We start from the raw sequence: 27,975 nt of genomic DNA, 5'->3' as shown, positions 1-27,975 counted from the left end.
AACGTGCCTCATATATGCAATTATGAGTTGTATTATTTATCGATATTTTACCTGTCTTACCTGTGGACGGACGACAAAAAAACTGCTTGACAATAGGTGTAACGTGTTCTGGGTATAAAAAACTATCATTTAACAAGTATATGTAGGTGGCCGTTCTGTAGCGATTTTTTTTCCATCAGCTTACCGTCTATTAGATGAATTTTTTATTTTTTGGGCTTTTAAATTTATTTGTCTGATGATTCTTTCTTCTCTCTCTCCTTCCCATCCCTATCCCACTTATTATTTTGCCCCCCAATAAACTCAACAAACAATTCCATCTCATTAGTTGAGATTAAATCACATATTTATATATATAAATTGTCACTGGTAATATTATTTTTCTATATACAATATTTAAGACAAACATAAAAGTGTTGTAAATCAAAATAATATCAAGGATTTTATAATGTTGAAGGTTTTAAAATTGTACGTATGATAAATACATAACTAACATGAGATATCATAAGTTTAATCAAGTCTAAGTATACATACACGTGTGTAATGTGTATGTATAATATAATATTATTTATCACAAAATGATGATACAATCTTAAACATTAATTTAGCCAATAAAAATTTGATAATTAATTCAAATAAAATGATAATTTTTTTTTTTAAATTAAATAAATATTAATAATTTACCAAAATTTGAAACAATTTTGCTTTTTAAGATTCATTTAAATATATTAAAATTTATTATGAGATTGACAGGTGTATTGAGTAAGTTGGCACGAGCTTTGTCTCTTTTTAACTTGATAAATTATTTATTGTTTTTATTTTTTAAATTTTTGTTTATGTGTATTAAGTTTTTATACTCGATAATTTATTTATTGTTTTATTTTTGAGACTGAAAACAGGTGGCAAAGACGATTATACGCCACCTTGGTTATCAAGTCTAGCCACCGCCGCCATCATCATCATCATCATCATCTTCGATTTGAAGCGTCGTCTGATGAGCCTGAACTTGATCCCCTTTTCATCCTTTTCTCTTTATGCATTTAAAATTTTTTTTTTTCATTTTATTTTGTCGTCCCTTTGTCTTTCTTTCTTTACCGCCTGTCGATTTACTTTTTAGCCAGTGAACAGGTGGCTCAACTTGCACATACATATGTCTAATATATACCACAAAAAAAATTCTCAAATGCAGTGGTATGTATATACCATGTGCACGCGTCATGGTGCGTGTTTTTGGGCCATAATAATATTTAAGTTGAGAATAATATTCGTGTTTTTATATACAAAAATATACTCCGTGAAAGATTAAAATTGCTGTTGTAATTTGAAAGATTCATCATGAGGGAGTAAAAGACTCACTTACATATATTTGATCCATCATATACATGTATATATTGATTTAGAAAATAAGATAGAGATGAAGAAAATTATATCAGGGCGGAGTTTGTAAATGTTTTGGGACAGCCATGAAATCAATGAGTCTGGAATTTAAGGGTTTTTATTTTTGTCTTAAAGTGAAAATTATATTTTATAATATACCGCAATAACGATTGAATATTTAATTTGAATTTATAATGATCATTTTATTTTTATATTATATGAAAAAGAATGCATAAAAATTTCAATCGAACCAAAAATCACACAAATTAAATTTTGATTTTTTTTTTCATCATTACAATTTAAATACTATATGTATAGCTTGTAAATATATCAGGCTGTGAGTATTTTTATTTTTATTTTTAGAGGTACCTTTTTTGCACAGTGTTTGTGTATATACTATATTGTATGTATATATACATGGAGGGTTAGTACATGAGACCAAGAGAGGAACGAGGATGCGGGACGTATAAGATTCCCTATTGATCTTCCTGAGGGTTACCCAAGAGGCTGAGTATGGCAGTATATTTTAGTGACAATGGTACATGTATGGTAGGTTTATATATTACACAGTGTACTGGAAAACCAACCTGGATGGACCATTGGTACTTTTACTTATATATATATATATTTTACTATATATATATGTTTCACAACTCGGGTGATTAAACAATTTCAAATTAAGTCTCAGAATTAAACAAAAGTTTTAATTAGTCTCTTGTGAACTGGTCATACTGTTGTGTTTTTTTTTTTTTCGAAACCATTTTTCTTCCTTATTTTTTTCTTTAAAATAAAATACATAAAATAAATAGTCTTGCCTTTGATTACACCAGACTACAAAATTAAAATAATAATAATAAACGTGAACATTCAATTCAAATTGCAAAACTTTCTGAAAATATAATTTCCTTTTTTTTTTTGTAAATTTCCTGATGGAGTAACTTGAATATTTTATTTTTTTTTTTCTTGACTATTTAAGTTTTCTAGCTGTCTGTGTGTTGCATGAACGTTATTTTCAGTTTGATATTATTATATGCACCTTTCAATTGAAAAAGTCAATAGTCAACAAAGTATACTGTATTTATAAAAAGTATAAATATTTTATGTTAACTGTATGTAATTCAAAAAATTTTAGTTTTTAAATGTAATGAAAAAAAAAATCAAATAATAATGAGGTAAAAAATATTAAATGAGAAAAAAAAATAAAAAGTAAAATTACAAAAAAAAAAATAATATTGTATAAAATAATAATAATGAGAATAGACTAGATAAAAAAAGAAAAAAAAAAAAATTGCATCTGTGATTATGTGCTTACCCGGATTTGATATCTGTGTCAGTTTATAGAGAGAAAGAGGGAAAGACAGTCGTCTATGTACAAAATGAAAAAGTCATGGATTCCATCCCTTTCTAAACTGTTTTCTTTTAATAAAATTTTACAGTTTATGTTTGTTATTGTTTATGATAAATATTTAAATAATTTTATAAAATGTATAAATCTCCGAAAATTTATATTTAATAATTATTATATTTATAATTTAGATAAAAATATTAAACGTCAATAAATATTTTGAAAAGTAAATGTATTTTATTTTTGAGTAAATTATTTAAGTAAATTCATTTCCTACTTTCTCATTGTCAAGTAAAAACTACATAATTTTTCTGATTCCAGGTTGAATAGAAAATACTAAGTAGTTTTTTCTTAAATGTTTTTTCTAATGTCAATTTAACAAAGAAAACATCGTTTTTTTTTTCTATTTTGTACATGAAATTTGTCCTTGGACACTAACGTCATGTGGATTTGACTAAAGAAAAGTTTTTCTTAAAATTATATCATTCTTGTGAGTATCTCATCAATACCTGAAAATTTTACCTGCCTATATCCACCAGTATTTTCAAACCAACACCAGCAGAAAAAAGAAAATTCTCGAAACTATCATACAACTAATTTTTTTATTTTCCACTAAACAAACTTTTATTCCATAATATTTTTACTAGTCATCATAAATCAAATAATTTGGCATTAAATAGGCATTTATTTTCTAAAGGATTTTGACATGAAAAAAAAAAGAAAATAAATAAAAGCTTCAATGGAAAAAAAAAAAAAGGGTGTGATAGTTTTTATTGCAATTTAACAAAAGAAACAAGTAAGTCTTTTATCGAAAAATATATGTATATATTTCGACTGTGTTGTCACTAAGACGAGTATGTTCTTGTTTAAGACATGACATTTTATTTTAGGTTTTTTTATATTTGATTCGATGCACAACTCAATATACAAAGAAAGATGCCGTAAATTATCGGTTTTTTTATTTTTTTTTCTAGCTTGTGACCGTAAAGACCCAAATTAGGAGTTTAGAATTGCTCAAGTCTCTGCGAATTGTCTGCTGTCAATACATTAGTATATACAAGACTAAATAAAAAAAAATATATGTGGACAAACCCCAGGGACACCCAGCAGTATAATATTGACAAAAATTTGGTATACAAGTGGCCAGGTAGAGAGCTACCTCTAGTTGACCCACCCAAAAAGAAAATAATAAAAAAAAAAAAAAACGATGAAATAAAAAATAAATAAATAAGTCCTCTGGAACATTAAAAAATCATTGACCAGCCAAGGTCAACATCAAGGAGGTCTTGTATTTTATTTATTTATAAAATAGTTTATTTAAAATTAAATATTATATTTTATAAAATATTTAATATAAAATATAATACAACTGATTTGATACTGCAATTTATTTGAATTAAAAAATATATATATATTATGTTAAAAAAAAAAATTGTCAGATATTTTCATGTATCGTGTCTGTCCTCGAGACGACCTTGACTAACTAACAACGTGTCTGTCTTTATGTATATATGTATAATACATCATAGCCACTTTTTTATCGTCTTTAATTTCATGTGTATATAAAAATCATTTGCAAATATATATATTTTTTTTTATTTTAAACGGAAACATAACAGCTGGGTCAGTGTCCCCGTCAAATTTAAAACTCACTGTGTGTTAAAAACTCTCGAAAGTTTGACTGTTGTTGTTGATGATGATGGAATATATTTGAAGGGTGGGAGATCTGTATGTATATATTGTAATGAAAGAAAACGCAAATATACACACTAGTTTAGGCCTATAGTGTTGAGTATAATAATGGAACCCCGCGAACCAAAAGCCAGACAGAGATTGTCCCCCCAACAACACACTGACAAACATGACGATATGTACAATAAAATATACGTATACACTCAATCCACACTACACAGACATATTTTTAAAAATTTGGCAGTGGACATCTGGTCATGAAAATAGAATATTCTCTTGATTCAATATACCAAACGAATATTAGATTTTTTCAAATTTTCATTCACCCTTATGTATATTTATATATTGAGCATCCAAGTATTATAATTCTATATATAAAATCGAATTGAAATAAATTTTTTTTTCAATATTTATATATTCAAGAAAATATATAGAGTGAATTTTTAAATTTACCGCGCAATCAATCGTCCAATAAAAGCTCAACGCGCGAGTTTTTTTAAAATTTCAAACAAAAAAAAAAGGAGCTTTTTTAAATTTTTAATAGTAAAAGCTAATTGAATAATAATTTAGTTAATATCAATTACATTATGTGTAATTAATAATTTTGAGTAAATATAGATGTGAAAAGACATATTTATTCGGTCATAGGGTGATCGTTTCTCTTCTGCTTTTCATCAGAGGCCAAAAGGCCCACCCCTCTTTCATATGTATATATATAATATATGTGAAAATCAATAGCACTTTGTATATGTATATAATACACAAAGCGTCATCGAAACTTGCTCATAGGGTGATATATAAATCACAGTATTTTTCAACATGTATATATAGTTTAACAATAATCGTGCCCCTCTATCTCGAAACTACTACTTCACATCAAATTTTATATATATTTTAAAAAACCATTTTGTTAAATATTTTTTTATTATTCTATAAATATATCAATGGGTGGTATACGACGATCGATATATCATCTCTAAAATTAAAAATAAAATAATAAGAGTAATACAACTAATAAGTATATGAAAAATAAAAAAAAATAACAAGATTGACAAAATCAATCTGTCATGAATTTTGTCACATGTCAAGTTAGTATAAATACACATATACTTAAAGTTATAATAAAAAGTAAAGGAAAACGTGCATCTTTACACAACTCAATTTTCATACATATTTTGTATGTTGACAGACAAAGCTAATCGTCTCTATATTTAATTTTTTACTATTTATCGTTAAAAATAAATACATATATTCAAACGATATGTGTACATAACTCTATACTGTATATGAATATTTTTAAATCTCGAATAACATATAAGTTATATATATATTTTTTTAGTTTCTTTTGTTCGCTATATATACATCATATCAGTTCTAAATATATATATACACACACGAAAAACTCCAAATAGATTTTTTTTTCGTTAGCTATTTATAAATTGAAGAAAAAAGCACAAAAAAAAAAAATAATAATTAATAAAAACAATGGATAAATACATCTATGTATTAAATGAAAAAAAAAAAAAAGTGCATAGATTACAGAGGGATTCTAATGTGTATCCGTGCCGCTTGGAAGCCGTGAACCGCATTGAATGTTAAACCAATAAACAGGAGGTAAAGTTGTGTGTATAGATATATATATATTGAAGAAGAGTATATAGGGTATATATGCGAGTATATGTTGGCAAGGGAGCAAAAGAGACATGTACACTTGAAAAAAAAATTAAAATAAATAAAATATAATAATAATATAGAGTGTTATAGCGCCAAGTTGTGGAGAAGGGTTATAGAGGGTTCACTGGTTGAGGAGAGGAGGTTGTTACAAATGGCACTGGATGCCTGGCAACGCGACAACGTAACGCAACAAACAGCGACGGCGTCGAGGTGGTTATACATCTACTGCATATTATTCCCTCTCTTTTTATACTATAATTTTTTAAATTCCTTACTTTAGGATTGTACATATATACTCAATGATATCAATGCCAGTCTCTTGGCCGCAGTGGCGAGTGGTGGTACCTCAGCGGATGCAATTCGTATATACAACAAAAAAAATATATAAAAAGCTCGATAGAAAAAAAATAAAAAAGAGGGATATATAGCTATAAAAAATCTAGATAGAAAATTTTTGTAGAGAAGAAAAGAAAAACGTAAAAAAAATATATATATATAAATAAATGGATAACAAAAAGACAAAAAAAAAAAAAATGACAAAAGAGATAGAAAAGAAAATGAAGAAAATATAAAAAAGAGGGAAGCTGCATTTTGATCAGCTGCATGAGGGAGAAGAAAAGGTTGTTCATGCGATAGAGAACAATATGTATAGCTATATAGTCTTGGTGGTAGTATATAGTATATATTTATGGCAACACAGAGTTAGGTAGCGGGGGTTGAAAAATATTATAGTATACATGTGGAGGTGATTGTGCCATAGGGGATGAAGGGCTACCAAATATACTAACCAAACAAGAAGAAGGGATGTGAATATCGCATGTAGATGAAAATAGTAGGGGATGTTGAACGGGTTTGTGCGAACATGGCCCTCTATCGGTCTATTTCAAAATGCCCCTTCAACTATTGACGCATCAACCCTCGATCTTCTCTTCCTTGTTTTCCCACCCTTAACATATTTGAAACCTCCTTCACCTCCTCAAAATCGATCGATTCTCCTCAAACACACTAAAATTCCCTCATATATTCGATAAATTTTCTTCTTTTATATATATATTTTATTTTTTTCATGTTTTTCTCAAGATTTTCCCTGACAAACGACATGAGAAAGAGATGAAAAATATATAAAGACATTTGATGGGGATAAAAAAAAGAGATAAAAAAAAAAATCTTTTGGCAGTCCTTGGATATACATAGAAAAAGCGCCAGATTCAACACTCAAAGAGTCGGATATATATGGATATAGAAATAAATGATATATATATATACATGTATGTATCAGACACATTGATAACTTGAAGAGAACACCAGCAGGCAATAATAATATGGTGGGGAACGAGACTTGCGGGATGACACATACGTAGCATAATATAGTTTGGTAGGGGGTTGAAAAAAAAATTTGCAGATTGCAAAAGAGAACGCGTGCGCGCGCGCAAGCCATCGACGAGTTTTTATTCGAATATATATATATTTTTTTTTTTATTTTTTCATTTCATTTTGCCTTATTATTATTATTTCTTTTTATTTTTTATTGTTCACATTTATTTTGGTGGGAGAGAAAAAAGCAAAAAGACTCAAAAAGAGGATATAGCTGAGAGACGACCGTGACGAGGATAAAAAGAACAAGACGCACCCAGAAGGTTTGCGCACTAGTGAAGTGAAAAAAGAAAAAAGAAATAATAAAAAAAATTAAAAAAAAGAAAAACCAAGAATTTCATGAGAGGGGAAAAACGAGGACGAGTAAGAAAAAAATAAAAAAAAGTAGATGATAGTCTGACGGGGAGGAGAGAGAATTAAATAAATTTGAAAAAAAAAATTATAGCAACAACAACAACAACAACAAAAACAATGAAAAACAAAGTCAATATAGAAATTCCACGCACTATACAATTATATATTAACCAATTTATAAAAATTATCAATAATTATTTAATTAAAAATATGAAAAATTTGATATTATTATATATTAATAAATTAAGTAAATTGTTGATATAAAATTTTTGTGTTGATGAATAGTTTGATCATGATAGTGATCACGCTACTCTATGTTCGTCATTCAAAAATAAAAAAAAAAATACAACAGCGTCAACATTGATCAATGCAGGAGTGATGCAGGGCCAAAGAGAAAGGGGACAAATGAAAGCTTGGTGATCAATACCCAAGCAGTAACAGGCTGCAAGCTGAGGGAGAAATAGAGGTGGTGAAGGAGGTGGTGGGCCTATCACTAGCGCCATGAGGGTACTCCATTTTCCCGACAGCATGCCACGCGACTCACGTGAGCCTTCACCCAATATACTGGACAATAGAATTACGTTGCCAATGTTGCCTAACGTATTGATCAACTCAAACTCATGACATCAATATATATTTTACTTATACCAATTATAATATTTCAGCAATGTATTATAAATTTTATTTTTTCATTTGGAAAAAATAATTATTTATAAATATTTATACTTTATTTATTAAAAATATAAATTTAACAAATTTCACGGAGACGAATTGAGATTTTTAAATTTAAATTCTATATTCTCAGTGGATAAAATCGCAGTTTTATTTATCAATTACTCAACAGATAAAAAATATAAAATCAATTTAAAATTAAAAAAATTCATTATATTCATTTACTCAATTTAATGAATGAATAATTTAACTTTAAATGGCAAATATTATTTGAGCAATATACTTGTCTAAACATATATCCAATTTTGTTTATAATGATGATGTTGAATATAGAAAAGTGGATCGAAAATGAAAGGACCTCAATGATATACCATAATAGCAATATGTTTCGCAAAATAAAAAATATGAGAATCGATTATTTCTACCCACTTAAAATCATCAATCACCAAAATCAAATATATTTTATATATTAAAAAGAAATTTATATATACTTTTTAAAATAAGATTTCTCTCTAAAAATATATATATTCTCATTTTTTTGATTGTTATAAAGTAGAAAAAGAAAAAAATAGGACTAAAATTTTACTGTTTTTTGTTATTAATTTTGTCCTTGACAGTTTACTGTAGCATTTTTTTCATTTTCTACAAGACGATAACATTTGTAAAATTTTTTCGTATACACTTGTAATAGCTTTATTTATAAAATTGCAGCATGATTTGAGAGGTGAGATGTTTAAATGTTTAGATACATTCGCCGAGCACGTCCGAATTAGTCCGTGACCCATACGTCGACACGATATTATGGCCAACTTAAATTCCATCGAGCCTTTCAATTGCGAGAATGGTGATATGTCTGTGTGACGAGAAAGCGTTTTGTATGTGTTTGTTGCAAAAAAAAATATAAAATAAATAAAAAGCCATGCCCACATATACAAATATGAGAGCATGAAAAAAAAAAAATAAATGTAAAAAAGAAAATAAAGTAAAAAAAAAATATGAAATAAGAAAAAAATAAATATGCTTTGAGACTTGGATTGAATAAAACCAAGACAGAAAGTGATAGCACTGTGTTCCTTCCAGTCGCCTGTCAATCTTTTTTTTTTTTTATATTTATTTTCATAATTTTTTTGTCTTTTTGTTGTTCACAGGTCAGCCATCAGTATAAAAGTCTTATGTATACACAAATAATAAGATATAGATGAATATAAAATATATATAAAAAAATTCAAGTGATGAAAGCTTGATTGGAATCTTGTTTTATAACTGAGAATTATTTTCTACAATAATTCTTTACGCGTTATTTGCTACTGTACCAACAATAAGTTGAAAAATAATACCCGCGGGAGCTAAAACTTGTTTTTTTTTTCTTTATATTTTATATAAATAAATAAGAGAAAATATAAAATTGAAATATATAAAATTATATTTTGCTTCAAGTCAAAATGACAAATACCATGAGTTCTTATGAAACGAGGAGTGTTAATATTATTTTGTCGTGATTCAAAGAGATAAGATAACGGTCAGAACGGATGATGGTGACTCATCCAAACATGTTTTTGTAAATAAAATTATCAAATGGTATTAATAAGACTACAATTTCAATTGAACCTAATTTATTAAAATATAAATAAATATATATTATTGTAAATATAATTTTAGAATAGTATATGCCTCTATGACTTGTTAAAACTTATCGAAATTATGTTGTAATCAGTCAGTTAAAAATAACCATTATAATTAGGAAATTTTTGAATGATAATTTAATAATAATAGTCAAGTAATTATTCTTATATGCATACAAGAATAAAGTGTTTTTTTTTTCTCTTAAATGATGGCTATGAAGATTAGTGTTGAATATAGTTCGGTGGTAAAGATGTTGAATTTTTTAAGTCATTGGCAAAACAGCAGCAGGTGGTAGACTCTGAGATTCGTTGGAGGCGGGCGAGTATGTCTTGAGAAAAAAAAAAAAATCTTTCAAAAACGGCCACAGGACTTGTTCAAAAGGGTTTTAGAACAGGAAAAAAAAATAAAAAAAAAAAAGGATATATAAGAAAAAAAAATAATAAGAATAAGAAAAAGTGTACAGTGGAAAGAAGCAACAAGACGATAGTCAGGGTGAAGCCTTGTCCCTGCCAGCCAAACGATGCAGGGGAAAAATAAAAAGGGCAAACACAACAGAAAATGTATAGTATATGTATATATTTATAACTATATATATATTAAAAAAATACAAGCAAAAGGGATAAAACTTGGATGAAGAGAGCCATGGATTTCGTGGAAAAAATAAGCCCCCAAGAAACCAGCAGAAGAAGAGACAGTGGTACGCTTTAATCCTCGACAACAAGTTGAAAAGAAATATACGCATCATCATAATAAAAGGACAGAAGAAGACACGTTATACATATACACATTTTTTTTTTTTTTTTCTCGTATTTATACCTCATCAAATGTAATTCTCAGGATTTTGGTTTTAAAAAAAAAAAATATTTTGAACATTTTCATTATTTGATCTTTACCGAAGTAAATCTGTCGAACCATTTTCACCCCTTAGAATACATAGACGAAAAAGACCACCAACTTTACAATCACTTCTAAGGACATTTAAAAGCTTTGAAAAAAGGGAAAAAAAAAATCTTCAATATATAATCCTATTTTATTTGAAGTATCTTTATCAAAATTTAAACTTGATTCTATTATAAAATTATATACAAATTTATTAAGCTCAATTTTTCATAGTTATAATGTTTTTTTTAAAAAACAAATAATTGTTGGATTTAACTGATAAAAGTTAACATTATCTTGGTAGATAAAATGAGCACGAGGACATGCACAATACATATGTATACATATATATAAATGCACTCAAGTCACAAAGTCATTGAACCTGAAGTAAATCTAACGTTGTGTGTGAAGGCAAAATAAGTATCATCGCGTAAAAGAGCAAGTGAGAAGACGAGGCAAATATCCATCAGATACATCACAGTGTATAAGCTATAAGAAAGAGATAAATAAAATGAAGGCAAAGAGCATAAAGGCTTGAACGGAATCGAGGTCCAATGAAGAAGACTTGTGCATACAGGCATCAGTGAAGGAGAATTGAAGGACTATGTCAATTTGTGAGAGAAAGAGAGATAGATAGAGACCAACAGCGAAAAATAAAAAATAAGAAAACAAAAAGAAAAGTTTAAGAAGAAAAAGAAGAAGAAGAAGAGCAAATGCAAAAGCGTGGTAACAGTGGGCAAGCTGCTGGTCTGCTGACGGCATTCCTACAACCGACAACGCACCAAACACAACGATCATCAACCAACAAATAAAAAAAAAATAATAATATAAAAATGAAGAATTTTACCACCATAACACCCAACCATCACACTATTACAAACTGTGGCGATGTGTATATGTATATGATGTATTCATACGAATAAAGAAAAGAACACAGAAAGCCGAAGGGTACAATCTTCCACTACAGGGTTGAAGTGCTACAGTATAGTATTTTATAAGTACAATGTATAGGGGGTAAGTATATAAGGGCTTGTGAACAGCGCACGCGTAAATTTATTATAAATGAAAATACAATGAAATACCATGAAAAAAAGGTCTACAGTATATAATATTCTTATAGAATATGTATATATCCACAGTGGTTTTTACACGCTATATGATTTATTTTTTAATTTTTTTTTCAATTTTTAAAATATCAAATAATTCTCTAGAAAAATCTTGATAATTTTTTTGAAATTGAATATTATTTATATACTTACTTGGTTTTTTTGTCACGTGAATTTTTTTTTTTTTTTATGTGTGCAGGCTTAAATGTGTCATGCAAACCATGCTGGTACTTGAGAAATAAATATATACATTTTTTTTTGAGCGATTGAATTGAACAATGAGTAAATATATATATTTTTTTTTTGCATGTATTTGATGGATTATGTTATGAATTTATGGATCATTTTAAAGCGTGATTATATATACGTGTTTAAACAAGTTGACAACTACTTTGTAAACATGTTGATCATGTTCGATGATGTTTATCATATCAGAAATCATGTTTAACGCTGTCTCGCGTACAGTGTTATACATATATTTAGTACATGTAGTGCAACTATATTGCAATCAATATATCATTCTGATGATATATATTTAATATATTGAGCTAAAATATTATCCAGTACAATTGTACAAAGAACATTTGATTATATATATATATATACGAATTGATTAAATCTATATAACAGCAACAGTATATAATGATAAATTAATAGTTTAATCTTAATATATTTTTAAATTAAAAAAAAAATTTGTCATTACATAATAAAATTAAGTCTTTTAATTAGGTCTAAAATTAAGTCCGGGTAAAAAAATTAAGTCTTTTCGAGATCTCATAGGAAGTTATAACAATGACTAACTTTTTGAACTTTTTTTTTCAATAAATATCTATACTTGCACCGACTCTGACCCTAACTCCGACTCCATGTTTTTTTTTGAAATTTGAATTCCAAATTTGACTTAAGTATGTGTAAATGAACTCTTTGAATTAATAATAACACAATTGAGTAAGTAAACACTCAAATTTTGAAATTAAAGAACATCTACTTGCGCCAGCTCTAACTCGGACCTTAAGTCCGACTCCGACTCCGACCCTATAAGTCCGACTTCGACTCCGACCTTAGGTCCGACTCTACGTTTTTGAAAAAAAAGAGGTAAAATATAAATAGAAAAATATAATATAAGTATAAATAAAAAAAATATTGTTAACTTATTGTTCAATTTATCTCTAATTCGTCTCTAATTTTTATCTATTTTGTCTATATTAATATACATTTGTAATAAGGTGAAAGTTAGTAATAATAATTATACTGATTAAAATAAAATGTATGAGCTTTGCAATTGAAGTATGTATATACAAATATTAAAAAAATATCTGTTGAGTTTCACCAGAAGGGTGTTGTTTAAAAGTGTTGAAATGTCTTTTAACGACCGAAAAATGTGAAAATAACATGTTACATGGTATCTTATTTATGTATATTAAAACTCAGTAGTAATTTTACTTTGTTTAATGTGAAAACGGGTGTAAATATACGTCACTGTTGTTACCCAAACATGTCTACATCTTACACATTGGTGCTGTAAGTAAGGAAATAATCACAGGCAGGCGCGCGCGCGATACACACTCATATAAATATATGATGCAGCGACCCCAAATAGCTTTCGAATGACGCGGAAGACCAATACCGCATCATGAGTAGAGTGGTGTACACAGGGATTAAGCTGATCGTGGTTGCTATGGTTACAATATATATATGCAGTACAACGATGATGGTCCCACTTCCGGTTTCGGTTCTCCGTGACGCCCTGGCTCGTGGCACCAAGAATCATGTATATTTCCTTTCTTTATCTTATGCATGACTTATTCTTCATTATATTTGCCTTTTTTCTCTCTCACTTCCTCTCTTTCTCTCTCTTTTAGCTGCGCTTCTATAGTATTCCGAAGAACTATACATATCTCTTTTACACTTAAATTTTTCGTTCTTATTTCCTGTGGCACGTATCACTCGTCAAGCTAAACAATGTGGCGTCGATTATTCATAAGAATATATGTAAATGTTTGTAGGCTTATACATACTATAGTGTAAGTTATTATTTTGGGTTCATCGAGCTGATGATTACCATTGAGTGATCGTTCCATGATCAAATTAAAAAATGAAAATAAAACATCAACAAATTAATATATTTATTTGATTTTATGTATATGTAAAATATGAAAAATTTAAACAGGTAAAAGTTTGAAAGACAGTAGAGTTTTTTATACGTTAAAAAATGTAAAATTAATTATAAATATTTTAATTATTTATGCCCTTTTTATTGCGCTTTATTTGATATAGTATTTTTTTTTTTTTTTTTAAGTGAATACAACGTTGCTCATTCCAAAGATATCGATGATTAAATTCATGACCATATAACTAAATGAATTTATTATTTGAAATTAAAAGAAGAAGATTTATTGAATATATAAAATTATTTGCAATTCTAGAAGGAATATCATTGATTGTATCGAAAAAAAAAAAAAGGCAAATGTTCATTCAATATATGTATTAACGCATGAACATAGTACAAGACTTTTAAATCCTCAATACGAGCAAGATACATGCTTTGGAATTTTAAATAGTCCGTGGGAAAACGTCGGCGTTGCACTTGACTCATACAGTCACGATGAAGCAAAAAAAGCTATCCTCACAGAGGAATTACCTGGTGCGCAGTATTTATTTGCATAGCACGTGCGCATATTGAACTGCTAAGCGGGGATTCTATGACTTTTTAAAATGCCCCTTTACTTTTTTTTTGATACAAAGTTTCCAACTTTACCACACATATATTTTAAAACAACATATAGTATAAAAAACAGGAAACATATCGTTGACTTGTTACCATTATTTCCATAAATTTTATTATCTTCTTTTAATGCAAATTTATTTATATTGATTCCACTTAAATTTAATAATTACATTTTCTTTATTTTTTTATTACAGAAAATATAATTATTTTTAAATTTTATTTAAATATATAATATCAATGAAAATTTAAAAATAATAATAATTATGGAAAAATATTTTCATTTATCAGACAATGAATAATAAAAATCATGTTTGAAAATAGAAATGGTAATCAAATAATAAATTCATAATGACTGTACAGTGTAATGATTGAAGAATGAATAATCGACAGTTATGTGAATAAAATATTTCATGTATATACAAAGCCAACGTGTGCATATAACATTCCAATGTTCGTGCGACTATCTCGTTTATATATATATATATACACTTGAGAGTTTGAGACACACAAGGCGAGCGAATTCTCATCGTTGCTGAGACCAAAGGTATAATGTAAGCTTCTTCTTGCATTTGCTATATGATAACCAGAGATGCGCTGATCGTTTGAGTACTTTGTTTTTTTTTTAATCATTATTATTTTCAACCCTCTCTTTCCCTCACCTCAGTGAAACACTGTATAACCTCATCCCTCTATCCCTCTCTTTGTGCCCTTGCATCGTGTTGGTCCCGCGCCATCTTTTATTCTTGTTTCTCGCGGTAAGAGCTATACTGCTATCTTGTTGTCGCCATACTCACTAACTATATATATATATAAAAATAAATAAATAATTTAAAAAAAAAAAAAAATAAAAAACTAACTCACTGTGGAAGGGAAACGGCTCCAATGAATTCCCTTCTTTTTTTTTGTATATAATATAGTATTTTCTTCAGTCTTTTCTTGCTTGTTTTTCGTTTAGAAATAAAAATAAAAAAAATTATATATATATAAATTTTTGTTCTTGTTTTTTTTTTTTTGTTTCTTCCTGACGGCATTGCTTCGTCCTCTACTTGTCCTCACCCTCACTGAGAGCGCAACTCCATGTGTGCAGCACTCTCGCAGGAGTTTCAGGAGTCTGGACCCGATGAAAAGACTTAACACTGGCTGTGCACAGGCAGTCAGGCAACAGCCGCGCGCGCACAGGTTCTTGCAGATAAAATCTTATTTTTCATTTTGTTTCTCTATATCTTTTTCATGTTTTTCTTTTTTTTTTTTGTTTTAAAAGTTTTACACACCATCTTCGTATATGTGCAAGCATCAACCAGTAGAGTTTTACAACAGCAAATCTTTTTATCTTTCTCTTTTTTTTCTTATATATATATATATATTTGTGAATATTTTTTTCTCTCTCTCCGCAGAATGTTTGCTTATGTTTGTATATATATAATTCGACCTCCCACTTGTAAAATTTTAGCAAAAGAGAGCATATAACTATAACTATCTATTCTATATACCAACGCAAAGGAAGTAAACGCTATACTACTTTATTCTATCTTGTGTATACTATATAACAAACACAAACACACACAGCTTTCTTCTTTTCTTTCCGCATTTCTTCATCAAATGTACTTGCTGCAGTATGGGCTTTTTTTTTTTCTTTTATTCATCTCCGTCAGGTCAATGATTTTTTGGTCTCAATTTATTTTAATTATTAATTTAAATCAATTGGGTATATGATTTTTTTTTTGCTGTTTATATAATTGATATTATACATTTTGTTTTGATCGAGAGTATACGGAAATAAAAGCAAGTCTTACGTCAACCGACAATAAATTCAAGACGTAAGTAGTAAACTGCCATACTTGTCAGACATGATTTTTTTTTTTTTCTTTTTATAAAACTTGTATTGTTAAACTTTGATATTAATTTTAAAATTTAATAATAAAATAAATATAAAAACAATAAGCGGGAAAGAAAAAAAAAAATCATATTTGTTTTTTTTTTTTGTAATTGTTGGTTGCATTTATACCGACCTTCAAAACAATCACACCAAAGACGTTAACTCCTTGCGGAATATCCTTTAAGTCTCATCCTGCAACTGGCCATGAGACAAGCAATGAGAATTAAAAAAAAATAAAGAAACAAATAATAAAAAAAATTAAAAAAAAAAAGTTTCAAATGTATCATGTGGGTATGAACAAACTGTATCTCGGCATACCTTTTACACTCCCACGGTCGTCGATCCTTCCCCCTTTCTTCTTGGTCACGGTGGCGCAGGAAAATCAGGTTGTTGCCCCCATGTGACGATGCGACATAACCAACAATGTACAATTCCATGTACACCCGCTTTACCCACTCCTTTCTTTTACTTTTTCTCACTCACTTATGTGTATCTCCTCCGTTCACTTCTCTACCAAGCATATATATATAATAATCTTCCTATCATCATATAGTCAGCTCTATACCGTTTTAAATCTTTTACTTTTTTTTTTTCTTATTATTCTTTTTCGTGGACCGATGCCAGAAGGCGCGACGTAAGTAATACTTAAACATATACGCAAAGAGAATGAAGAGTGCGATGATACATTGCGGGAAATGATGATGATGATGATGATGATGATGAAGAAGAAGAAGAAGATGAAATGCTAAAATTCGACCTTCCTCTCGATAAAGTTGAGTTAAAAAATATATACGAGGCCAACATTATCACCCCTCCAATATTCTTTTGATATTTAATTTAACCAAAGACTAAAAATGTTCGATGAATTTGTCCTCGTGTCTGCTTGTGTTCAATTCAGTCAAAAACTCAACAGCACCATAAAAACATCATCCAAATACATATACCTTGTTTTTTTTTTTTTTTATTCTCATCATACAACACACATCCTCACCTCTCTTCATGGTGGGCTTATTTTTTTTCTTTGTATATATAAATGACGTCAGTGAGGCGACAAAGACAAACTTACTGATGGAAATATTTCATTTTTTTCTTATTATTTATTTTAAACTATATATCTATATATTTATTTGTCTGTTGTTATATGTCTTTTCTATCTTGTTTTTTATTCTTCTCATCATCATGGTTATTATTATTATTTTTATATCTCTTTCTACAATTTTGCAGTGGTGAGAAAAAGAGCAGGATTTAAGTTAAATAAGAAAAAAAAAATATATATATAAAGACAGGACATCATCGAGACGCCTATTTGACGCTTAAATCTCACTCCCACTCATTTATTATATGACATACTATCTTTGTCATACCTTTATCTTTCTTATGTGAAAATATTTCACACATAAAACTACGCGCAAGCATATATACCTGAGGGCAACCAACGCCGATCATGTTTGTTATTTCACTTCCTCACACGTTCTTGTTCATATTCACCAACGTTTAGGTGTTTCTTTTTTTATTGGTATAGATGTTTATAATATATATATACACAATACATGGAAGGATGCTTCTTTTGCTCAGAGGTATAGTTTAAACTTTGGAATGAAGATTAAAGAAAAAAAAAATACAGTGGAAGAGAGCTCAAGAAAACAGATAAAAAAAAATATATATATATAAATAAATAATAATAATAAAGTAAAATTAAAAAAAAATAAATAAATAAATAAACGAGAACAAAATGAAGAAGACGAAACAAAAACGACCATGGTAAGATTCTGGTTTTGACGAAAACAAAATGTAAACGACCTCGAATTCATGGTTTTCTTGTACTTTGTATATAACTATAGTCTTTAGTTTCAGCGCGTTCCTTAAGAGAGCGTTACTATCACATATTTGCCGCCATATTTAATTTACAAGTATTATATGAGCTTTTATTTAAATTTTTGTTTAATTAAAAAATTAATGAATTTAATCAAGGTATTATTTGCAGAATAAAGTTTGTATTATTAAATATAAATTTTTTTATAAATTTTTCATGAAAATATATGGAGGAAAATTGATGATCATTGCTTCCAATTACATATTTACCATCTTCACTTGTCTCACAGTATAAGATAAATGTTTGAGTATTCAAAAAACGTTAAATATTAAAACTTGAAATCAATAACAAGTTATCACAAATAGTAAATCAAAAATTTTGTATGTTAAGGTATATATATATATCAGTGTATATGTTGTATAATTATTGATTTATTTTGAAATTCAATGAGTGGGTTGTGAGGGAGGTGCAATTGGTATAATGTGACCTGCACTGTTATTAGTATTTTATAAACAGAGAAAACGAGAACGATGTTTGTAATGGCAGATTATCTTTTGGCCACTTACTTTGTACCGTTTCTTTTTATATACGCGACCTCGATGAAGCTGTCGGTTGTTGTGTTCGATCGAGTAGAATTATTATTTATTTATTTACTTTTTTTTAAATCAATGAAGATGAAGGTAGCCAACATTACCAGATCAATAATTGTCTATTGGAGTTTCCGTATATATATTTCCATTTTCCATCAAATATTTAATATAAAAATTATACAATTAATTTGTCAATTTTTTTATTTTTAATAATATGTATATATCATTTTATTTTTTTTAAATTTAAATAAGTAAAATTTTAACAAAATAAGAAAATCCTACTTTCTACGATATTGAGTTGTGAAAGTGTAATGAAAAGCATAACAAAGTATAATGAAAGTGGGGGTCTTGCAAATAAATGATGATCTTACAAAGTAGGGATCATATAGAATTTGAATCACAGAGACAACCAGAAGATTATTTAGAAATTTTTAGAAACTCAATTCGATAAATAATTTTACGATTATTCATTATGAAATATTTTTCATTTTTTTATAAAAAGTTATATTCTGAAATATATTTAAAGGAATCTATTACAATCTATTCTTCATGCGCTCATTACAAAATTACTGTTTATCTTTTATTTGAAAAACAGTTCAAGATAACTGTAGCTTATAAATTATTATATAGAAAAATTTAATAATCTTTCAAAACTAATCATTCATCTATGTAATTTAAACAATCATAAATTTAAAGTAATTAAATTCATTTAATTCATATTAATTTATAAAATGATGATCAGCAAAAAAATTTTAAAAAAATATTTAGTACTTAAAGTTATCCAACTTCCTTTATTAATTTTTTTTCAAATTGTATAGAATTTTTTTTTTAAATCGGAAGTTTAAAATTTCCAGTTATATGTTGGTATGTAATGCATGGCATAAGAACGCGTGTCAAAGGGCTAGCTAGGTAGAGATCGAAGGTGGTGGGAAAACCGGCTTGATCAGAATGCCAGTTTATTTTTTTCATTTTCTTACTCAGGTCTTTCTGTCTTCGGTCATACGTATTAATGTATATATATACATATAAAACCTTCATGTATATTATACGAACATAACAATTTCTTAAACATTCTTCGTTTGTTTCTGTACCTGGGCTTATACATACACTGCAGTCAACAAGAAAATGTGCTATAAAAATAAGCGACAAGTCTGCACTTGCAGATGAAGCTTCATAAAAAACCAAGAATATAAATAATAAAAAATAAAAATCATTTTAAAAAAGAATTAAATTTGTAAAAAAAAAAAACAAGCAAAAGAAAAGATTTTAAAACGAAAAAATTGTGAAGAGTACAGGGTCGTAAAGTTGTGGACAAGTTCGCGACATGTATGAGTCACAACTCAGTGTGGATGCTGACAACCACACTTTACTATCTTACACATATATATTCTCAATGTGCAATATGTTCAAAAAGAAAAAAAAAAATCTCCCTCAGTTAGTTATACTGCAGTAAAAATTATTTCTTTGAATTTATACTTGTTAATTTATATATATATCTAAAAATGAATTAAAATAATTGTAAATATAATTACAAAAAAAATGAAGAAAGTTTATATATATTTGAAATAAATAAAAAATATATATAAAATAAATCTTTGTGATTATAATCACATATAAAAAATATACCAACAAATCTTAAAAAATAAAAAAAAAAAAAAGTGAAAGCGTTGGGAGTTGTCATTGAATTTTTTTCATAATTTAAAAGAAGCAAATAAGAGAAAAAAAAATAAAAAAAATGTAGTAGGTGTGTACATGTTTGTTTCTTTGTTTGGTGGCAAAACGTTATTGACTCGAGGACGAATATATAAAAGATGCTTGTATGATATTTAAAAGAGGCCATCATCACCACCACCCTTGGCACCACACAGCACCACTCTGACACTCATCGAGATCGCGATTCGCGAGTTGCTTTTGGTCGCACTTATTTTTTGATATTAAAAAATGATATGAGCATGCGCGCATATAACAATAATCAAATTCATTTATATGTTGTGTTGTATATACCTTTAAGTTGAATATAATAATTTAATTTAAATTTTTTTTTTATGATTATTTCTTTAACTGTTTCTTAAATCATATACCATATCACCACTCTTCAACTTCACTTGTATATTATACCTATGCTACTTTACTCCTACTTAATCTTCCCACTATTTTATATGGCGCTTTATTGGTTTTCATATATGAAACGACAGTGGCGACACACATTGTGCTTTACCTCTTCCATGTGCTTTTATTTATTTTTTTTTTTAAACATACATTGGGCCACCTACACAACTTGAAATCTCGCGGTGCGTTTGCTGCATACAACATACAAACTGCTCATCATTTTTTCTTATATACCATTAAATTTTAATATAATAATAATAATTATTTTTCAAGCATTAAAAAATAAATTAAATTGTCATAATGATTTATATAAATTTTAATTATATTTTTTTATATATATATTTCAAGGATTTTTTGATATGATATTATCGTTTTGTTTGGTTTTTTTTTTTTTGCAATATTCAAATGATTGGATTTAATAAAATGTTATTTTTAAAATAATGAAAAATTATATTTAATCGATAAATGTTGATGACCTGAATTCTATATTTAATATATTTACGCATAATTTAAAAATAAAATTATTTTGTAGGTTGAATTATTGAGCAACTGTATATATACTATTGTATTTATATTTTTAAATGAATGCTGATTCATTTTTATGTTGATAAATTTAGTAATATTCTGGCTCGAATGAAGAGAATCAAAAAATATATACAAGAGAATATATATATAAAGAAAACAAGATCGCTTTTTATATATTATTTTTGTTTTTTGTGTTTTTATGCTTCTGTCTGGATGTATTACTCTTCGTCATCCAGAGTCTAAACTGCATTCGAGCTGAATGCAGATTGTCTTCAAACTGGAGAGAATGGAATGTGCTCGGCAACATTGGACGTGTAGATGCAAGTCAAGAAGGTGGAATGATGAGATAGAAAGAGTGAGAAATAAAATTTAAAGATTGAGCAAAAGACAATGATGCTAACATATAAAAAGCAAAAAGAAAATAAAAAGCTTGTGACTCAAATTGGGATAACGATCGATAGAAAGAGGTTTTTAGTTTTAATTTTTTTTTTTTTTCATCTTCCATTTTCTCTGTTACTCTCTCATATATTTTATCTGGTTTTTATTATTTTTTTTTTCTCTTCTACTTTTTATTAGATTGGTTTTTTTTAATCCATTTTTTTTTTTTTTTTGGTCTCTTTTGTTTTTCTGCTCTTCTGCCATTCTTCGCCAACGCTCTTCGGTGCAAAGTTGGTAACTATGCAAATTATAAGACGACTTTGTTGTTTTACTTCTTCGTTTTGCTTTCTTGCATTCGTTTTACCTTTTTTTTTTTTTTTTTTCATTTTTTTGAATTTAATATTTTTATTTTTCTCTTATTGCTGCGAATCTTTTGAATATTCTTCTTCACTTGGTTGAAACTGTGAAACTTGAAAATTGTCGAGAACAATAAGAAAGTCATTGAGATTTCATTTTATTTTAAAAAGTAATGCTTCAACTGATGGTATATCGTTCATGAATATAGTATATATATTTTTTTTACTCAAACGCATGAGTGTCAGACTCGACAATTTCTGATTTCTCTTTTTATATTATTATATTTTTACAGATTATAAAACTCAAGTGCTACTATCACCATTATCAAAATTATTATTTTCTCAACTAAATATCGATCAAACTTAATTATTAATTTGCCAATTGAATTTAAATTTTAAATATATTTCGCAACATTGTAAACTCCCATCTGTCCTTGTAAATATTCAAATGTCTAAAATAATTATAGAAATTTACGAGCACATGAGTGACTGAAAATCAAATGAGTTATATATGTCAAAAGAGCTGAATCAAGGAAACTGATCGAAAAATAAATAATTTAACGTGGGAGAAAAATAAAATAAAAAAAAAAGAGGAAAAAAATGAGAACAACTATTATCGTTGATATATAATTCGCGCATAGTTTCACCCGGGCGAACGGGCCTCGACACACCGTGACCAACAAGACGAGAATGTGCAATTTTATATACAACACATATATATCTATCTATTTACAAATACTTGTATTCAATATTATGAATATGTATGCTTATAAACATGTCTCTTATTTTATTAGAATCTCATTTATATATGCTTTATAATATAACAGTGACCCAGCCCACCTTGTCTCGATGTATATTTACATTATGCGAATTAATATATACGGTTTTCGAGAGTTCAAGTTTTGCTTCGTTCAACTAAAAACCGTTGTTGTTGTTATATTGTTGTTGTTGTTAGTGCGGTATAGTTGTAACATGCTCGCATATATACCCCTAACACTTTACCGCTCGCAATCTTCATCCAACGTCTTCAGAACACGACGGTATAATTTATAACAACCGTTAACTCTTTTGCGAGGACACTGACACAATTTCATCTCTGGAATACGCACTGTTTTAAAACAGTATATATGTATATATTTATAAATTCAATTTAAATAAAAAATAATAAATCAATATACATGATCAACAGTTAAATTATTTTTTGCAAATTCAAGAATAAAAAAAAAATTATATTTTTTTATTTTTCTTCGTATAATATCACGTGTTTATAATTATTGCATAATTTTTTTTTTTTTCTCATGATGATGGTACTGCATAATCGTGACGAAGAATTTACCTTGATCTAATTTTTATGACAATATAAAAAATAAAAAAATAATGAAATATCATTGAGATGAGTAAGCTAAATACAATGATATATATTTTTAATAAAATAATAAAATTATATTGAGTCCATTAAAATCACCGTTTTTTTTTTTTTATTCGAATTATTTGAGCACGCGCTTTCGTTCAAGGAATTTGATGGCTGCTTGCGAGCTGGGTCGTGGCACTTGCGTTCGCGCACCAGCACGCACCAGAGATTGCGCGACGACGATGATGATGATGATGATGATGATGCTACTCGCTTGTGCTGCTCATTCATAGGAATTTTACATGTTGTCAAGCAGGTTTGGTAAGCCTTTGTCAACGGGTGTAGTCCATACATAACGAAAAAAACTAATAATATATTTCCTCTTGATCAATTTCTCTCTCAATTCTCTCTTCCATAACTCAACAAGTCGAGCAAGTTTTTGAAATTAATAAAAATTTATTGTGAGAATTTCACCACCCACTTGTATATATTATTCTCTATTTATTCTTTCATAAATATTTTATAAAAATAAATATACAATTTAAAAAAAAAGAAAAAAGTGATATTGCTTCTTCAAGGACTTGAATCATTGATTGATTGTCCTGTTGGTTGTGAACCGGATTAAAAAAAATAAATACAAGATAATTGCTGAACAATAAAAAATAAATAAAATAAAGTAAGTTAATATGTTACACGAGGTTGTATAATAAATTGTACTGTCAGTAAATAATATAAAATATATTAATTTAATATGAAAATAAAATTAATAAAATAATAAAAGTTTTTTGTGTATAAGCTACATCTTTTTATAATAATGATAATTAATATGCCAATATCCTTTAACCAATATCGATTTATAAATTATATAAATTTGTTATTATTTAAAAATAAAAAAGTTAACCAAAAATGATATAATCAAATATATTGAGTAAAAAAAAAATCCTTGACATCATCCGGAATAAGCAGGTTTCAATATCCGGTCCAATTTGTTAATTGAGAAGACTAATAATATTGTCCTTGGAATTAAAAAATAAAAATAATAATAAATTTTGAATTGAAATATATAAAAATTTTAAAAAACCAAATAATACGTCTTTAAATTAATTAAAAGCTATTTGTTTACATGAATAAAAATGATTAATAAATAATCAAATTTATATGATAAAATTAAATTGTAAAATATGTTAAATAATAATTAATGTCAAAAAATTAAATTTGTTATGTCAACGATATAATTTAGTGTCATTCTGATTCACTTGATCGATGCAAAAGACGTTAAAAATATGCGCATTAAAATCAGTCTACCGCCTTAATAAAAAAAAATTGAATGAATAAAATTAAAAGAAAAAAAAAAACATGAAAGAATTTAATGGTTTATTTATTAGTAATTATGTATCGATGAAAGGAGTTTAAAAGTTTGTTTACAATTTATATTGATATGGGAGGTATCTCGTCATGAAAATGTCAATAAGTCATTGAACCAATTAATCGATTACCAAGTACAGATAACAGAATATATATAGATGACTATCTTGGCGCATAGCAGGGGAAATAATATTCGGGATATTTTATTAAAAGAGAAAGACAACGGGTGGGAGAAAATATAAAAGGGTATATAAAAGAGAAGTGTACAAGTGTTGTAAAGATTTTGACTATACACATTTGATATAAAATGAAAAAAAATAATCACCATCATCATCGTATTCGTGGGGTCCACACGTCGCCCTATCAAATAATAATTTAATTTTTTCTTTTTTTTTTGTGTTAATCAACTTGTTGTCTTTGTATATACGTATATATATATGTACAATTTAAATTTACACATATTGATACACATATACATATATGTGGAATTCGATTGAGCTGAGGGTACGAACCGGTTGCTCTGAGGTGAATTTCTTGGGTCACATATTGCCAAAACCGATTTGTATTATGCACCTGAATATTAAATTCAACAAAAAATTCATTTAGATTATTTAAAATAATTATATAAAAATTAATTTAATATTTCTTTTTTTTTTTCCTATTTGAAATATAAATAAATAAATAAAAAATTATTATACAACAACATTGGTAATAGTTAAATGAAAAATAAAAAATAAAATCATTTGAATAATGAAGATTATTATTTTCAGTATATGACCATGGAATATAAATGACCTCGATAATAGTTAAATTACCATTGCGAAAATGACAATAAAAATTGTTTGTAATCATAATTCAATGCGTCACCAAGTGTCGTATAAATTTAAACAACACATATGTAAAATAAAAATAAAAAATTGATTTTTGTAATAATGATAAATGTTTGAAAAAATAAAAAAAAAACACGATTTACAATTTTAACTGTGTGGTATCATTTTCCTGTTTATAATATATATTTTTTTTCAAGATATTTGTAATATATAAATAGTCACGTAATACAAAGGCATGCAATATTTACTTGAATTAAAATAATAATAATAATAATAATAATAAAAATTAATATGCTTACGTATAATATGAATATACATAAAACACATTACACGTGTGTCTGCTGAAACGCACGACCACTCATGCAGAATCAGAGAAGAGTTAAAAAATAAAATAAAAATAATAAAAATATATTTAAAAAAAAATAACAAAAAATATATATATTATAAATATTTATCATAAAAAATTAATCATCGTAATGTATATATATATATATAAATTTGATTTATTTAATTTTTTTCTTTTTGCGTAAAAAAAAAGGGACCGAAAATTGGGTGGCAAATATATATGTGCCTTCCTTTCCCACCACAATCACTAGAGCGTAGACCCCGGAGGCAAGACAGCCTGTGAAAAGTCCAGTGAAAAATTAAAAGACACAAAAATATTTATGATAAAAAAAAAAAAAATGCAACAAATATAATTTAACTGCAGAAAAAGTTACGTTAAGCGAATCAAGTGATATATAAAATAATAAAAATAAAAGTTCATTCTTATAAGACGTGTCTATATATGAGCCTGATGATATGCATATCCGATGAGAACCCTTTACTTAAGGTTCTAGCCCAGTGTGTTCACATTATTACCTTACTATAAGAGGTCAATGCCACTGCTCGTCTGTCCCGCGGGGGCCCCACTTCACTTGACTCCGGGGTATGTCGATGTATTGCTCATTCTCAATGTACAAATACACTCTTATTATAAATATATTCATATGTACAATTTAAGAATTTACAATACACATTAATTCTATACATAAATGTACACACACACATTCACAACAATATAAACAAATAAATAAACAAAAAATAAAAATAATAATATATATAAAATTATAATGTACATTAATACACATATATACATTGATTTATATATGATATTTTTTATTTTTAAATTATCTTTCTCATTTGCAGATGCAGTTTGGTGCATCTTGCATTGCGCACGCATTTACACGAGGCCGTGAATTTAACATATATATATACGCCTTCTTATAAAACCGCCCCCGCATTGCTGTGTATCCTCATCGACCGAGGAATACGACCTCCTATGTACCCTTTTTTATTTTATTTTTTAACTTTATTTTCCACTACCTACAACCACCTACTCTGAAACTTCTCTTTTACCCTTCCTCATTCTCTCTTATGTTGAAAAATTTTCGTCCTCATCGTATATGTCTTTTTTAAAGCACAAAAAAAATATTTATAAATAAAAATTTACAACTTTTACACTTTTTTTTTTGTTATGAATAGCATTGAATGAAGTTTTTTTTTTTTTCATTTTATTATTGGATAAAAGGTCAATGAGATTGCGAAAATTATTTATATTTATATTAATTGGATTATTTTTAATTTTTTATTAAATATTGTTTATTTTATTTTGATAAAAGAAAGGATATTAATGATTTTTTATTGTTTGTTTAATCTTGGTATCTTGTATTTAACTGACATCTTGAAAATCATTACGAAATTAGTGAGTGGAAAGATATTTATTTTTTTATATATATTTTGTCGATTTTTCATCTCATTAGAAAGCTATTCAGGAGGTCTTTCAATTGTATTATCATCATTGAAATTTAGATACAGTTATAATATTTATTACAAATATTTTTTAATTTATAATTTGTATATAATTTTGTTTTTTTTTTTTTTTTTTTTATTTCAAAGCTTATGAGCGTATGATGACTGTG

At 27.4% G+C, this 27,975-nt stretch overlaps 1 long non-coding RNA gene across 1 annotated transcript in view; it reads right to left on the bottom strand.

The window, feature by feature from the left end:
- LOC122852368 overlaps positions 1–27,975 on the bottom strand; it is a 79,179-nt gene that overhangs the window by 25,973 nt on the left and 25,231 nt on the right. The window lies entirely within an intron of this gene.

This window comes from Aphidius gifuensis, linkage group LG3, assembly GCF_014905175.1.
Source record: "Aphidius gifuensis isolate YNYX2018 linkage group LG3, ASM1490517v1, whole genome shotgun sequence".
Lineage (NCBI taxonomy): Eukaryota > Metazoa > Arthropoda > Insecta > Hymenoptera > Braconidae > Aphidius > Aphidius gifuensis.
The sequence above is the reverse complement of the archived record's forward strand: the minus strand, read 5'-3'. Positions and strand labels throughout refer to the sequence as shown.